Source organism: Pan troglodytes, chromosome 22 (assembly GCF_028858775.2).
Source record: "Pan troglodytes isolate AG18354 chromosome 22, NHGRI_mPanTro3-v2.0_pri, whole genome shotgun sequence".
Classification (NCBI taxonomy): Eukaryota; Metazoa; Chordata; class Mammalia; order Primates; family Hominidae; genus Pan; species Pan troglodytes.
In genome coordinates this window covers 2,386,155-2,402,156 of record NC_072420.2, presented here as the reverse complement: position 1 = coordinate 2,402,156, position 16,002 = coordinate 2,386,155, and the positions used below count along the sequence as shown (strand labels likewise).

General features: G+C 54.7%; 1 long non-coding RNA gene across 2 annotated transcripts; it reads left to right on the top strand.

Annotated features, from left to right (window-relative positions):
* The first annotated feature begins 2,111 nt into the window (after positions 1–2,111).
* On the top strand, positions 2,112–8,265 carry LOC129138290 (uncharacterized). 2 transcript variants are annotated; one of them, XR_010154511.1, is made up of 4 exons: positions 2,112–2,416; positions 2,502–2,582; positions 4,236–4,366; positions 7,203–8,265. It is a non-coding gene; the product is annotated as an uncharacterized LOC129138290 (long non-coding RNA). The 2 variants fall into 2 exon arrangements; XR_008541471.2 differs by lacking the exons at positions 2,112–2,416; positions 2,502–2,582 and having other exon boundaries at positions 4,066–4,366.
* Positions 8,266–16,002: the final 7,737 nt, after the last annotated feature.

Below are 16,002 nucleotides of genomic sequence, written 5' to 3'. Positions count from 1 at the left end.
AGAACAAAAAAACTCTGGTCGCCTTTGCACAGCTCACTCACTGCTACGTTGAATCCTGGGCTTAAGCAATCCTCCTGCCTCAGCTTCCCGAGTAGCTGAAAATATAGGCATGTGCCACAATGCTGGGCAATATTTTGAAGTAGTGGTAATCTCTCTCGATGTGTTGCCTAGGTTAGTCTCAAGCTCCTGTCCTCTATCCAGCCTCCCACCTTGGTCGTCAGAAGTCCTGGGATTACAGGCTTGAGCCACTGTGCTCACTCCTATAATTTGATGTTTTCAACAATACTATGTAGTGAAATCCATCACGAAGACGTTTTGCAAAAGAAAGCTCACTATCACATATAAACTTGTATACTTATCATGTGCTCACGTGAGCGCATGTTTGAATGTTTGAATGTTTTCTGAGAATGTTTGAATGTTTGAATGTCTGTCTGAATGTTTTCTGAGAACTGATAATCTTTTCCCCAGGGACACTGGTTGAAGAGCTGCGGGGATTGTCTGGGAGGGTGTCTCGGGCCCGGAAACGTAATCCAAGAGAGATCAGAAGACCGGCGACCCCATGTGCCTCCATCTCTTTCTCCTTCCTTTCACCCCTAAACCAGTGACCCCACTCATTCCAGGCTGGAACTTCGTTCGGTTGTCATTTGGCGTCACCTAGCGGTCACTGTTATTGAAAATGGAGGCATCACACCAAAACTTCTGGCCGCCCGCGCACAGCCAGGGAAAACTGGTTTCTCTCGGGCCCCACCCTGATCTCAGAGGCACTCCTTCCGTCCCTCCCCCAATGCCTTGTTGCCTAGGAAACCTCCACCCTGGCTGGGAATGCTTATTTCTTTATTTATTTAGAGACAGAGACAGTTGCGCTCCTGTAGCCCAGGTTGAAGTGCAATGGCGCCATCTCGGCTCACTGCAACCTCTGCCTCTTGGATTCAAGCGATTCTCCTGCCTCAGCCTCCCCACTAGCTGGTATTACATGTGCCTGCCTCTACTCCAAGCTAATTTTTGTTTTTTTAGTAGGGACGTTATGTCGCCATGTTGGCCAGTCTGGTCTCGAAGTCCTGACTTCGGATGATCCACCCACCTCAGCCTCTTAAAGTGCTGGGATTACAGGAATAAGCCAGGGCACCTGGCCTATCATTTGTTTTTCTATGTTCCTTTTTTTTTTTTTTAGTAAGCATGAACACTTCTACCTAGGTTTTAAAAATTGTGTGTGTGAAAGAAAAACAAATCTTGGGGCTTCCAAATCACTAAAGTAAAGGGAAAAGTGAAGCTGGCAACAGTTTAAGGCCAACCTCCCATTCTATTCAAAGTCCCTCCTCTGCTCTTTTCTTTTTTTTTTTTTTTTTCTTTTTTAAGATGGAGTCTCGCTCAGATGCTCAAGCTGGAGCCCAATGGAGCGATCTCGGCTCACTGCAACATTCGCCTCCTGGTTTCAAGCGATAAATGCATATTTGATTGCCTCCTTTGGAGAGGCTAATTAGAAACTCCAAAGAATGCAACCATTTGTCTCTTAACTACCTGTGACCAGGAAGTCCCCTCCTCACTTTCAGTCTTCCCGCGTTTGCTAAGTTGTCCCGCCTTTGCAGACCGAACCAATGTTCATCTTGCATACTTTGATTGATGTCTTATGTCTCCCTAGAATGTATAAAACGATAATGTTCTCTGTTTACCTTAGGCACATGTCCTCAGAACCCTCTGAGGCTGTCACGGGTATGCGTCCTGAACCTTGGTTACGTAAACTTTCTAAATTAACTGAGACCTCTCTCAAGTTTTCAGGGTTCACAACGGAAAGTGCATTGTAGCTCCACCCTAGGACTTATCATTAAGAAACCTATCCTAAATCTCTGCAGATACAGTCAAACCAGTTGTATGTAAACTGTATGAAACTAAATGCACTTACTACAAGTAAATGAATAAATGCTGAGAAAAAAAATCATGAACCGCTCACCCTTCAAAAAAGCAATAATACTATGAATTCTGTGTAATTTCCAGAGTCAGCTTGTTTCAAAATTGTCCCCACTAAACTTGGAAACGTTCCAGAGTGAGCTATTGTGCCTGCAGCCTTTGCTCCTCCCCCTTTTTTCCCCTGCGCCCTCCCCTCAACCTTTGCCGGCAATCACAGTCTCTGATTCAGCAAAAGCAGATGGGAGCCCTAGAGAGAGTTCTCGTTTCTTTTTTTTTTTTTTTTTTTTCTTTTTTGAGCTGGAGTCTCGCTTAGAGGCTCAGGATGGAGCCCCATGGAGCGATCTCGGCTCACTGCAACATCCGCTTCCTGGTTTCAAGCGATTCTCCTGCCTCAGCCTACCGAGGAGCTGGGATAACAGGCACCCGCTATTATGCCCAGCTAATTTTTGTATTTTCATAGAGACAGGGTTTAACCATGTTGGCCACGCTGGACTCGAACTCCTGCCATCAGGTGATCCGTCGGCCTCAGCCTCTCAATGTGCCGGGATTACAGGCGTGAGCCACTTTGGCCATCGAGTTCTCTTTTCTTTGTGAAGGGCAAGGCAAAGTGGAATGGATTCACCTAAAAGCGGAATGCATTCCCTGGAAAGCATCGTGGTTAGACCCATGTGAGACAGGTTAGTTTTACTGCGTGTGTTCTCCATGTGTTGTTGCCCATGTGTTGCTACCATGGTAATCCTGCTGAGTATGAGAGGAATCAAAGTTTCACACATTTGGTGTATGTGCTTGGCTGAGGAACCAATGGGGCGAAGCTACCATCTGTGGGATTATGACTGAACGCCTCTAAGTCAGAATCCCGCCCAGTAGAAAAGATGCAGCAGCGCTGGCAAGACTCGGTTGGCCTCAGATAGCCAGTCCCCAGCCTTTGCCACCGGCCGGACGCTCCGCCCCGCTGTGCGCCAAGACCTGGCTCCGGTGCGGAGAGCCCCTCATCCTAAAAAACGGGGTGCGGCCAGAAAGGGGTTTGCTCCCTGGCCCGTCACAGAACATGCTTATGGGTAATCTGATACTAAACTATTCGTAAACGCCCTGCTTCTGGGTCAGGGTTTCCTATGGAGCAGAGCAACTCCCTCACTGCAACCTATTGAAAGTCAGCCCTCCACACAAGGGTCTCTCAACCAGTGTGCGGGAAACCTAGCGTTGTGGCGTGTTCTGTATAATTCAGCCCTGGACCTCTACCTTCCTTCTTCCTTCCTTTTGCCCCCGGGGACTTAGTTCCGGGGCCTGCTCAGGCCCCCCGCCCCGGAGCCCCAGGGCATGCAGGGCTGTCTCTCGCGAGATAACGTTGGCGTTGGCCGTGCATTTGGGAGGGGTCCTTCCCCAACAGCGGGCTTTCCAAGATGCAGCGCTGGGGGTTGCGAGGTAGGGTTGGCGCCCCTGCTCGATGTTCCACCTCTCTGATTGAGCTTCTTTCTCCCACCCCGCTGGGAATTCCTCCACGAGTTGGGACCGGATTCTTCGAGCCTCGTGCGAATGGCTGAGGCGCGGGTGTCAGAGGTTTTGCCCCTGCAGTCCTTGTCTGAGTAGTGTTCGCGCGATGCCCGTGGGTGGCTGTTTGGGTCACAGTCCCTCTCCCCGCCCCAGGGGTGCTGGGATGAAAGACTAGCTAGTCACTACCCTTGTGTCTTTACTCCTCTTCTCTGCCCGGGTTAACCAGTGGACTGCAGGGAAATGGCTGGCAGGTCTGCCAAGTTAGACGGCCTCAAACCTGGGCCGGTTCTGTGTGATAAGGTTCCAACTGCGTCTGATCGCTTCCCTCCGCGAGCACCACATTTGGTCTTTAGGGTGGACCCTGTCGATTAGATGCTGGCATTTGGCTTCCCGATCAGCCCGCGAATCAACTGACTGCGGGAGGCAAGCGACATCCAGTTGACAAGGCCGCGGGCTTCTCTGTCTGGAAGACCAGGGACCAGGGCCTAAGGCCCCAGTCCTCAGGTGTCGGGTCGCCGTGGCCACCTGATGTCCGCGGCAAGCGTTGGACTTGACCGTCAACTTGGGATTTCTAAGGTAGACCAGATAACTTTGGTCAGCAGCAGTACCGCCCGCATTCACTAGGTGTCGCTTTTTCCTTGAGTTGTTTCTTCCTCTCCAACTGTTTCCACAGTACTTTCAGTTTCTCTTCGTTTTGTTTTTCTTTTATTTTTCTTGCTCCTCTTTCTACACAGTGAAGTTGCTGTTGTTTTACATTTACCTTTTATTTATTTGTAGTTTTTGAGGCAGGTTGGAGTGTAAGAATGTAATATCGGCTCACAGCCGCCTCGACTTTCCAGGGCTCCCTCAGGTGATCTTCCTATCTCAGCCTTCCAAGTGGCTGAGACTACAGGAGTCACTTAATTCTGTGATGTCGAAGCTGAAGCGAGCCGTGATCATGCCTTGCCCTCCAGTCTGAGTGTTTCAGAAGGTAAGAGAGACAGGTTAAAGAAAAAAATTCCTTGAAATAAACTGCAATTAATTGTGATCTAAATTACCTTTTATAGTTTTTCACTCCCACGAGTTTGTTTATTATTACTGCTGTTTGTTATTATTTCTTTGTATTATTGTTTGTCGTTATTGTTATTGTTTTTATTATTTATGTAATTATTTAGAGATGGAGTCTTCCTCTATCACCCAGAGTGCAGTGCAGTGGTGCGACTTTGGGTCACTGCAGCTTCAAATTCCTGGGTTGAAATTCGAAATATGGCGAAACACCCTGTATAGTAAAATCTGTCAATGACACCTTCAGGACCGTTGGTTGTGGCGGCTGCAATTTCGGAGGCTGAGGAGGGCAGTTCGCTAGAGCTTGGGAGTTCAAGACAGCCTGGGAAACAGACTGCAGAGCATTTGTCTGACCAAGGCCCGCTGCAGCCTCCACCTCCCGAGCCCAAGCGATGTTCTCAACTCAGGCTCCAAAGGATCTGGGACCACAGGCTCCTGCCATCACGATGCCCGGATTTTTTTCTTTTCTTTTCTTTTTCAGTAGAGACGGGGTCTCACTGTGTTGCCAGGGCTGGTCTCAAAGTCCTAGGCTCTAGCAATTCTTCCACCTCAGCCTCCCAAAGTGCTGGGATTATAGGTGTGAGCCACGATGCCCTGCCCTCTTTTTTATTTCCTTCATTTTTTCTCTTTTTTCTTTCTCTTTCTTTCTGTCTTTTCTTTTTCTTCTCTCTCTTTTTCTTCCTCCCTTTTTTCTCTCATTTCTCATTCTTTTTTTTTTTTCTGTTTCTATGTCTTTCGGTTTTCTTTTTCATCTTTCTTCCCTTTACATCTCTGTCTATTTTCTTTTTCTTGATCTTCCTTACTCTTTCTCTTTTCTTCATTTGTTTCTTTCCGTCCCTCTGTCTGTCTGTCATAGTGTGGATTTTGGAAAATTCTCCTTATTCTGTATCTCCCTGTGTATCACGAGCCTCTGTGACTTTCACTTTGTTGTTTTTCCTCCTTGTCGCGTAAAATGCATTCACTGCTCTTTTATTTTGGTGCTCTGTGGATGTTCGAAGGGTGGGGGAAAAGTGGACCACGAATTTGATTGGTTTCATGAGAGACATGGGAGACGAAAGAACATATGATGATTACTTCGCTAAATGCCCTGTTTATTCTTTCAACTGCACTCATAAAAGTAAGGACGCAGTTGGTGGGTTGAGAGATCTCTGTGTAGTCATGACTCCGCAATTATACTTGACGAGAGCGGTGATGATGAACGGGCGGCATGGAAACCTGCCCTTCTTTGGTGTCAGTTGAGCACAGTGAGAAGAGATTCAGAACGGCCTATATCTCAACCTGATGGTACTGTGTTTCTGCTCTGATCTTTAGGAATGAGAGAAGCATTCCCGTGCAATCCCGCCACGTCCTTGCAGTTTTCTTTTTATACTTTTCGATTAACTAACGTATTTATTAATTTATTTGAGATGGAGTCTTGTTCTGTTGGTCAGGCCATGGCGCAGTGTCGGGCCACTGCAACCGCCGCCTCCCAGGTTCCAGCGATTCTCTTCCCTTAGCCTCTCGAGTAGCTGGGATAACAGGCACGTGCCACCATACCCAGCTAACTTTTACCTTTTTAGTAAAGACAGGGTTTCACCATGTTGCCTAGGCTGGTCTTGGACTCCAACTTCCAGGAATCCTGTGGCCTTGGCCTCCCAAAGTGCTGGGAGGTCCCAGGTCATCAGATTCGAGAAAGAATGTTGGTTGATATAGAGAGGCGAGACACAGTGCGCCTGACCCAAATTGCTATTTTTAAAAATAAACCAGTAGGCTGGGTGCAGTGGGTCACTACTGTCATCTCAGCAGTTTGCTAGGTGGAGGTGGGAGGATTACGAGGTCAGGAGTTTGAGACCAGCCTGGCCAACTTAGTCAAACTCTGTCTGTACGAAGAATACAAAAATTAACCAGGTGTGGTGGCACGCACCTCTAGTCCCAGCTACTCGATATGCTGAGGTAGTAGAATCTGTTGAAGCCGGAAGACGGAGATTGCAGTCAGCCCAGATCATGCCACTGGATTCCAGCTTGGGTGACACAGTCAGACTCCATCTAAAAAAAAAAAGTAATTAAAAATAAGTGAGTTTCCAAGAAAAAATAGAAACCCACAGTGACACAAACATATGCCTCTTGCCTTTCGAGGCAGCAATGACACTACAAACTTGTAAACTCACTTCATTTATTGACTGCGGACCGCGGGTATTTGTGATGCTTCCTCTTGGAACATAAATCAGTGTGACACCATACCCAGCTAACATTCGCCTTTTTAGTAGTCAGAATTTTGCTATGTTGCCAGTAGTCAGAATTTTGCTATGTTGCCCAGACTGCTCTTGAACTCATGAACTGCAGGTATCCGCCCGCCCAAAAAAAAGAGCTGTGATGAAAGCAGAGACCCAGACAGATTTCAGCCCTCAAAATGGTGCACGCTGCCACATTTCACAGATCTTCCCTGGGCCTTATTGGTATTTGCCCAACATAGAAACGCTTTCTAAAATGTGAGAATTTGCTTCCATAATATTTCCACAAGCGATGCTTTGGTCTGTGTTTGTTTTTACGTTTTGTTTTGTTTGTAGTTTTTACTTTACTTATCTCTTTTCAGTTGAAGTAGATTTTACCGATTTTAGGAAGATGTGTATTTTCCCGAAAACCTGTTAGCTGGTGTTTTCTTCTGTCATTAAGTAGCGATTTTCGGAATCTCTCAAGGTACAGTGAGAGCCGATTGATATAAACTGTACTTCATAAAATCTTCTTTCTTTTCTTTTCTTTTCTTTTTTTTTTTTCTCTTTCAGGTGGAGTTTCGCTCTTATTGCCCAGGCTGGAGTTCAGTGGCGCGACCTCAGCTCACCGCAACCTCTGCCGCCTGTGTTCAAGAGATTTTCCAGTCTTCACCTTTTCGAGTAGCTGAAACCACAGGCAAACACCGCCAGGCCTGGCTTTTTTTTTTTTTTTTTTCATAGAGACTAGGTAGCTCCATAATGGTCAGGCTGGTCTAGAACACCCAACCTGAGGCGTACCACCCAACTTGACCACCCAAAGTGCTGAGATTAAAGGCGTGAGCCATAACATCTTATCCTATAGAAATCCAGAGAGGTTAGGTCTGTAGTCCCTGAGACCAGCCTTCCTTGGATGAACTCCAAAGTGATGGCTGAGGATTAGGGAGTGTGGGGGGGGGGCTGGAAAGTCGGTCCACTATTTTTGCTACCTAGGCCATGACATCCCCCGAACCCCATCGCTTGCTCACCCTTTGAGATTCCCCCCCTCCACCGCCTTGGTGGCAGAACTCTTACTTTAATTTCTGTCTTTCTTAGTTTGTTGGGTTTCAGGACGGGGTTCAGGAAAGACGGTGTGCGTGGGGAGGGGGTGTAGGGTGGGGATGGAGGGGAGCGTCCTAAGGGTCGATGTAGTGTCATGCCTCTTTCATCACCACCACCGAAGATGAAAGCAACAATCATCTATATACCGCGTGTTCTCACCCATAAGTGGGAACTAAATAATGAGAATGCATGGGAAGAACTAGGAGGAGGAGAGACACAGGAGCCTACTTGAGGGAGGAGGTGTGGAAGGACAGACAGCTTCAGGACAAAGCAAAACGAGCAAAACACAAAAACTGTGGGGTACTGCGCTGAGAATCCGGGTGAGGAAATCATCGGCAAACTGAACCCCCTACTCAGAAGTTTACCTATGAAACAATCTTGCACATGTATGCTTCGAAAATAAATAACAGGGAAGAAAGAGAGAGAGAGAGAAAGAGAGAGAGAGAAGTAAAATAAAGCACCACCTCCTTGACCTGACTCAGGGGGTTTGGGGTCTTCTGGGGAAACGTTCTGAAACAATGGAGTATTTTGGTCTGTTCTTTCTTGTGTCTTTTTTGTTTTTTTTTTTTTTAAGGAGGACTCTCGGTCAGCCACCCAGGCTGGAATGCAGTGGTGCACACTCGTTTCACTGCAGCAAATATCTCCCGGGTTGAAGCGATTCTCCAGTCTAATCCTCCTGAGTGGCTGGGATTACAGTCACCAGCAATAACGCCCCGCTAATTTTTGTACCTTAGTAGAGAAGGGGTATTGCCATGCTTGCGACCCTGGACTTGAAAACAAAATGAAAATGAAAATGAAATGCAACAAAATAATTAAAAAGTGAGTTTCCGGGGAAAAAGAAAAAACAACAACAACAACAACAACAACAACAACAACAAAAAACAACCCCACCGTGACATCCACGTACGTACGCCTCTCGCCTTTCGAGGCATCAAACACGTTAGGAATTATGCGTGATTTCTTTTTTTTAACTTACTTTTATTTTATTCTCATGATTTCTGTTTCGAGACGGAGTCTCGGAGGCCCGCCCTCCCTCCGTCCCATTCCCTGGTTGCCCAGACAACCTCAGGAGACAGACCCTGGCTGGGCCAGATTGTTCTTCTCCTCGGTCGATGGTTTCCTTGTCTTTCTTCGTGTCTTTAACCCGCGTGGACTCTTCCGCTCGGGTTTGACAGATGGCAGCTCCACTTTAGGCCTTGTTGTTGTTGGGGACTTTCCCGATTCTCCCCAGATGTAGTGAAAGCAGGTAGATTTGCCTTGCCTGGCCTTGCCTGGCCTTGCCTTTCTTTCTTTCTTTCTTTCTTTCTTTCTTTCTTTCTTTCTTTCTTCTTCTTCTTCCTTTTTTTTTTTTTTTTGAGACAGAGTTTCACTCTTGTTGCCCAGGCTAGAGGGCAATGGCGCGATCTCGGCTCACCGCACCCTCCGCCTCCCAGGTTCAAGCGATTCTCCTGCCTCGGCCTCCTGATTAGCTGGGATTACAGGCATGGGCCACCGTGCCTGGCTGATGTTTGTACTTTTAGTAGAGACGGTGTTTTTCCATGTTGGTCAGGCTGGTCTCCAACTCCCAACCTCAGGTGGTCCGCCTGCCTTGGCCTCCCAAAGTGCTGGGATGACAGGGGTGAGCCACAGCGCCCAGCCTCTCTCTCTCTCTGTCTCTCTCTCTCTCTCTCTCTCTCTCTCTCTCTCTCTCTCTCTCTCGCTTGCTTGCTTGCTTGCTTTCGTGCTTTCTTGCTTCCTTGTTTTCTTTCTTTCTTTTGTTTCTTTCTTGCTTGCTTTCTTGCTTGCTTGTTTTCTTGCTTTCTTGCTTTCTTTTCTTTCTTGCTTGCTTGCTTTCTGGCTTTCCTTTCTTTTTCTTTCTTGCTTTCTTGCTTGCTTGCTTTCTTGTTTTCTTGCTTTCTTGCTTGCTTGCTTGCTTGCTTGCTTTCAGCGCCCAGCCTCTCTCTCTCTCTCTCTCTCTCTCTCTCGCTTGCTTGCTTGCTTGCTTTCGTGCTTTCTTGCTTTCTTGTTTTCTTTCTTTCTTTTGTTTCTTTCTTGCTTGCTTTCTTGCTTGCTTGTTTTCTTGCTTTCTTGCTTTCTTTTCTTTCTTGCTTGCTTGCTTTCTTGCTTTCCTTTCTTTTTCTTTCTTGTTTTCTTGCTTTCTTGCTTGCTTTCGTGCTGTCTTGTTTTCTTGCTTGCTTGCTTGCTTTCGTGCTTTCTTGTTTTCTTGCTTTCTTTCTTTCTTTTGTTTCTTTCTTGCTTTCTTTTCTTTCTTGCTTGCTTTCTTGCTTTCTTTTCTTTTTCTTTCTTGCTTTCTTGCTTTCTTGCTTTCTGGTTTTCTTGCTTTCTTGCTTGCTTTTGTGCTTTCTTGTTTTCTTGCTTTCTGTCTTTTGCTTCTTTCTTTCTTGCTCTCTCGCTTGCTTGCTTGCTTGCTTTCGTGCTTTCTTGTTTTCTTGCTTTCTTTCTTTCTTTTGTTTCTTTCTTGCTTGCTTTCTTGCTTTCTTGTTTTCTTGCTTTCTTGCTTTCTTTCCTGCTTTCTTTCTTGCTTTGTTTTCTTTCTAGCTTTCTTTTCTTTCTTGCTTGCTTTCTTGCTTTCTTTTCTTTTTCTTTCTTTCTTTCTTGCTTTCTTTTTTCTTGCTTTCTTGCTTTCTTTTCTCTTTCTTTCTTTCTTTCCTGCTTTTTTGCTTTCTTGCTTGCTTTCTTGCTTGCTTTCTTGCTTGCTTGCTTTCTGTCTTTTCTTTCTTTCTTTCTTTCTTTCTGTTTCGTCCTTTTGAGACAGAGTTTCACTCTTGTTTCCACGGCTAGAGTGCAATGGCGCGATCTTGGCTCACCGCACCTTCCGCCTCCCGGGTTCGAGGGCTTCTCCTGCCTCAGCCTCCTGATTAGCGGGGATTACAGGGAGGCACCCCCACGCCTGGCTTGGCTGATGTTTGCGTTTTTAGTAGGCACACCGTGTCTCTCCGTGTTGGTCAGGCTGGCCTCCGACTCCCGACCTCATGTGATGCGCCCACCTCGGCCTCTCGAAGTGCTGGGATGACGGGCGTGAGCCACCGTGCCCGGCCTGTTGACTCATTTCGTTTTTTTTCTTTCTTTCCTTTCCATGTATTTACTGACGTTTATTAATGTGAACATTTTTGTACATTTGTATGTAAACGACAATGCGTATATCTTTGCATTTACTACTCTCGTGTGTAGTAAACACGTACCGATTGTATAGAAACATCCTTCTATATGATAGATGTAGGTGTTTCTGTGATACAAATAAATACACATCGCTCTACAGAGAAGCGATCGTCGAGAAATACGTTTACGTTTACGTACGAAAAGTGTTGTATTTATGTTTATAAATGAACAAGTGTACGTACTTATCTCTGTTTTCTTTCTTCCTCTCCTTTACGTTTTTCTTCCTTCCTTTCTTCCTTTCTCTCCTTCTGTAGGTTTTTCTTCCTCTCTTCCTTTCCTTCTCTCTCTCTTTCTGATCTTTTCTCCTTCGTGCTTTATTTCTCTTTCGTTCCCTGTCTCTCCTTCTGTTTTCTTTCCTCTCTGTTTCTTTTTCCCTTCTTTCCTTCGTTTCTTTCCTCATTCTTTCTCTCTTTTTCATGTTTCTTTCCTTTCCGTCTGTCTTTTAAAAATGGAGTGTTTCAAAAGTTTTCTCTGTGTATCGACGTTTTTTAAATTCTCTTTTCTCCATTGTCTTCCTCCCTCCCTCCCTCCCTGCTCCCTTCCCTCCCTCCTTCCCTTTCACCATCTGTCTCTTTTCCCCATTCCCCGCCCCCCCCCCCCCCCCCCGTCTGTCTCTGCGTGGATTCCGGAAGAGCCTATGCATTTTGCCTCTCCGTGTGTCTGCAGCGACCCGCGACCGAGTCCTTGTGTGTTCTTTCTCCCTCCCTCCCTCCCTCCCTCCCTCCCTGCTTCCGAGATGCATCTCCGAACACCCACGCGCCGTGGGTTGTCTTCTGACTCTGTCGCGGTCGAGGCAGAGACGCGTTTTGGGCACCGTGTGTGTGGGGTTGGGGCAGAGGGGCTGCGTTTTCGGCCTCGGGAAGAGCTTCTCGGCTCACGGTTTCGCTTTTGCGGTCCACGGGCCGCCCTGCCTGCCATCCGGATCTGTCTCGCTGACGTTCGCGGCGGTCGTCGGGCTCCATCTGGCGGCCGCTTTTAGATCGTGCTCTCGGCTTCCGGAGCTGCGGTGGCAGCTGCCGAGGGAGGGGACCGTCCCCGCTGTGAGCTGTGCAGAGCTCCGGAAAGCCCGCGGTCGTCAGCCCGGCTGGCCCGGTGGCGCCAGAGCTGTGGCGCGTCGCTTGTGAGTCAGAGCTCTGGCGTGCAGGTTTATGTGGGGGAGAGGCTGTCGCTGCGCTTCTGGGCCCGAGCCGGGCGTGGGGCTGCCCGGGCCGGTCGACCAGCGCGCCGCAGCTCCCGAGGCCCGAGCCGCGACCCGCGGGGACCCGCCGCGCGTGGCGCGGGAGGCTGGGGACGCCCTTCCCGGCCCGGTCGCGGGTCCGTCCGCGCTCATCCTGGCCGTCTGAGGCGGCGGCCGAATTCGTTTCCGAGTCCCCGTGGGGAGCCGGGGACCGTCCTGCCCCCGTCCCCCGGGTGCCGGGGAGCGGTCCCCGGGCCGGGCCGCGGTCCCTCTGCCGCGATCCTTTCTGGCGAGTCCCCGTGCGGAGTCGGAGAGCGCTCCCTGAGCGCGCGTGCGGCCCGAGAGGTCGCGCCTGGCCGGCCTTCGGTCCCTCGTGTGTCCCGGTCGTAGGAGGGGCCGGCCGAAAATGCTTCCGGCTCCCGCTCTGGGGACACGGGCCGGCCCCCTGCGTGTGGCACGGGCGGCCGGGAGGGCGTCCCTGGCCCGGCGCTGCTCCCGCGTGTGTCCCGGGGTTGACCAGAGGGCCCCGGGCGCTCCGTGTGTGGCTGCGATGGTGGCGTTTTTGGGGACAGGTGTCCGTGTCGCGCGTTTCCTGGGCCGGCGGCGTGGTCGGTGACACGACCTCCCGGCCCCGGGGGAGGTATATCTTTCACTCCGAGTCTGCATCTTGGGCCACCGGGTTATTGCTGACACGCTGTCCTCTGGCGACCTGTCGCTGGAGAGGTTGGGACTCCGGATGCGTGCGGGGCTCTGGCCTACCGGTGACCCGGCTAGCCGGCCGTGCTCCTGCTTGAGCCGCCTGCTGGGGCCCGCGGGCCTGCTGTCCTCTCGCGCGCCCGGGCGTGTCCCGACTCCCGGGGCCGGCCCGGGTCCGGGTCTCTGACCCGCCTGGGGGCGGCGGGGAAGGCGGCGAGGGCCACCCTGCCCCCGTGCGCTCTCCGCTGCGGGCGCCCGGGGCGGCCGCGACAACCCCACCCCGCTGGCTCCGTGCCGTGCGTGTCAGGCGTTCTCGTCTCCGCTGGGTTGTCCGCCGCCCCTTCCCCGGAGCAGGGCGTCGGCCGGCCGGCCGACCTCCGCTCCCGGGGGGCTCTTCGTGATCGATGTGGTGACGTCGTGCTCTCCCGGGCCGGGTCCGAGCCGCGACGGGCGAGGGGCGGACGTTCGTGGCGAACGGGACCGTTCTTCTCGCTCCGCCCCGCGGGGTCCCCTCGTCTCTCCTCTCCCCGCCTGCGGGTGGCGCGTGTGGGGGAGGCGTGTGGGGTGCGGAGCCCGGCCCGACCTCGCCGTCCCGCCCGCTGCCTTCTGCGTCGCGGGGCGGGTCGGCGGGGTCCTCTGACGCGGCAGGCACCCCTCGCTGTCGCCTCCAGTGGTTGTGGACTTGCGGGCGGCCCCCCTCCGCGGCGGTGGGGGGTGCCGTCCCGCCGGCCCGTCGTGCTGCCCTCTCGGGGGGGTGTGCGCGAGCGTCGGCTCCGCTTGGGCCTTTGCGGTGCTCCTGGAGCGCTCCGGGTTGTCCCTCAGGTGCCCGAGGCCGAGCGGTGGTGTGTCGTTCCCGCCCCCAGCGCCCCCTCCTCCGGTCGCCGCCGCGGTGTCCGCGCGTGGGTCCTGAGGGAGCTCGTCGGTGTGGGGTTCGAGGCGGTCGAGGGAGACGAGACGCGCCCCTCCCACGCGGGGAAGGGCGTCCGGCGAGCGCACGTCCCGTGCTCCCCTCTGGCGGGTGCGCGCGGGCCGTGTGAGCGATCGCGGTGGGTTCGGGCCGGTGGCGCGTGCGCCGGCCGGCCGCCGAGGGGCTGCCGTTCTGCCTCCGACCGGTAGTGTGTGGGTTGACTTCGGGGGTGCTTTGCCTCGGAAGGAAGGAGGCGGGTGGACGGGGGGGCCTCGTGGGGTTGCGCGCACGCGCGCACCGGCCGGGCCCCCGCCCTGACCGCGGACGCTCAAGGTGGCCGCACGCAGGTGTTTCCTCGTACTGCAGGCCCCCTCCCTTCCCCAGGCGTCCCTCGGCGCCTCTGCGGGCCCGAGGAGGGGCGGCTGGCGTGTGGGGGAGTGTGACCCACCCTCGGTGAGAAAGCCTTCTCTAGCGATCCGAGAGGCGTGCCTTGGGGTACCGGATCCCCCGGACTGCCGCCTCTGTCTCTGCCTCCGTGATGGGAGCGCTGCCGTAGCGACTCGCTCGCAGAGGACCCTCCTCCCCTTCCCCCTCGACGGGGTTCGCGGGGGAGAGCGAGGGTTTCCGCCGGCCACCGCCGTGGTGGCCGAGCGCGGCTCGTCGCCTACTGTGTGGCCCGCGCCTCCCCCTTCTGAGTCGGGGGAGGATCCCGCCGGGCCGGGCCCTGGCGTCCCAGCGGGTTGGGACGTGGCGGCCGGCGGGCGGTGGGTGTGCGCGCGCGGCGTTCCGTCCGGCGCGTGACCCCCTCCGCCGCGAGTCGGCTCTCCGTCCGCTCCCGTGTGCCGAGTCGTGACCGGTGCCCACGACCGCGTTTGCGTGGCGCGGGGTCGGGCCGCCTGGCCCTGGGAAAGCGTCCCACGGTGGGGGCGCGCCGGTCTCCCGGAGCGGGACCGGGCCGGAGGATGGACGAGAGAATCACGAGCGCGGTGGTGGTGCTGGCGTTGTCGGGCTTGTGGCTGCGGTCGCTTTGGGGCCCCCGGTGGCGGGACCCCGGGGCTCGCGAGGCGGGTCTCGGTGGGGGCCGAGGGCCGTCCGGCGTCCCAGGCGGGGCGCCGCGGGACCGCCCTCGTGTCTGTGGCGGTGGGATCCCGCGGCCGTGTTTTCCTGGTGGCCCGGCCGTGCCTGAGGTTTCTCCCCGAGCCGCCGCCTCTGCGGGCTCCCGGGTGCCCTTGCCCGTCTGTGCCCTCTTCCCCGCCCGCCGCCCGCCGATCCTCTCTTCTCCCCGAGCGGCTCACCGGCTTGACGTCGGTTGGTGGCCCCGTCTGGGACCGAACCCGGCACCGCCTTGTTGGGGGCGCCGCCGCCGGCCACTGGTTGGCCCGGTGTCCGCGTCCCCCGGCGCGCGCCTTCGGGACCGGGTCGGTGGCGCCCCGCGTGGGGCCCGGTGGGCTTCCCGGAGGGTTTCGGGGGGGTCGGCCTGTGGCGCGCGTGCGAGGGAAGAGAGGGTGCCGGGGGACCGGCCGCGACTGCGGCGGTGGTGGGGGGGAGCCGCGGGGAGCGCCGAGGGCCGGTCGGCCGCTCCGGGTGCCGCTCCGGGTGCCGCGCGGGGCCGCCTTCCCGCTCGGAGGCTGCCGGCGGTGAGACCCCCGCGTGTGTGTCCCGGCCGCGGTCGGCTGCGCCCGAGGGGTCCCGTGGCGTCCCCTTCCCCGCCGGCCGCCTTTCTCGCGCCTTCCCCGTCGCCTCGGCCTCGCCCGTGGTCCCTCGTCTTCTCCCGGCCCGCTCTTCCGAGCCGGGTCGGCGCGTCCCCCGGGTGCGCCTCGCTTCCCGGGCCTGCCGTGGCCCTCCCTGGAGGCGTCCGTCCCGGGCGTCGGCGTCGGGGAGAGCGCGTCCTCCCCGCGTGGCGTTGCCCCGTTCGGCGCGCGCGTGCGCCCGAGCGCGGCCCGGTGGTCCCTCCCGGACAGGCGTTCGTGCGATGTGTGGCGCAGGTCGGCCTCCGCCTTTGCCCGGTCGCTCGCCCTTTCCCCGGGTCGGGGGGTGGGGCCCGGGCCGGGGCCTCGGCCCCGGTCGCGGTCCCTCGTCCCGGGTGGGGGCGGGCGGTTGCCGGCCGGCTGCGGTCGTCCTCCCTTGGCCGTCGTGTGGCGTGTGCCACCCCTGCGCCCGCGCCCGCCGGCGGGGCTCGGAGCCGGGCTTCGGCCGGGCTCCGGGCCCTCGACCGGACCGGTGCGCGGGCGCTGCGGCCCGCACGGCGCGACTGTCCCCGGGCCGGGCGCCGCGGTCCGCCTCTCGCTCGCCGCCCGAACGTCGGGGCCGCCCCGCGGGGCGGGCGGAGCGCCGTC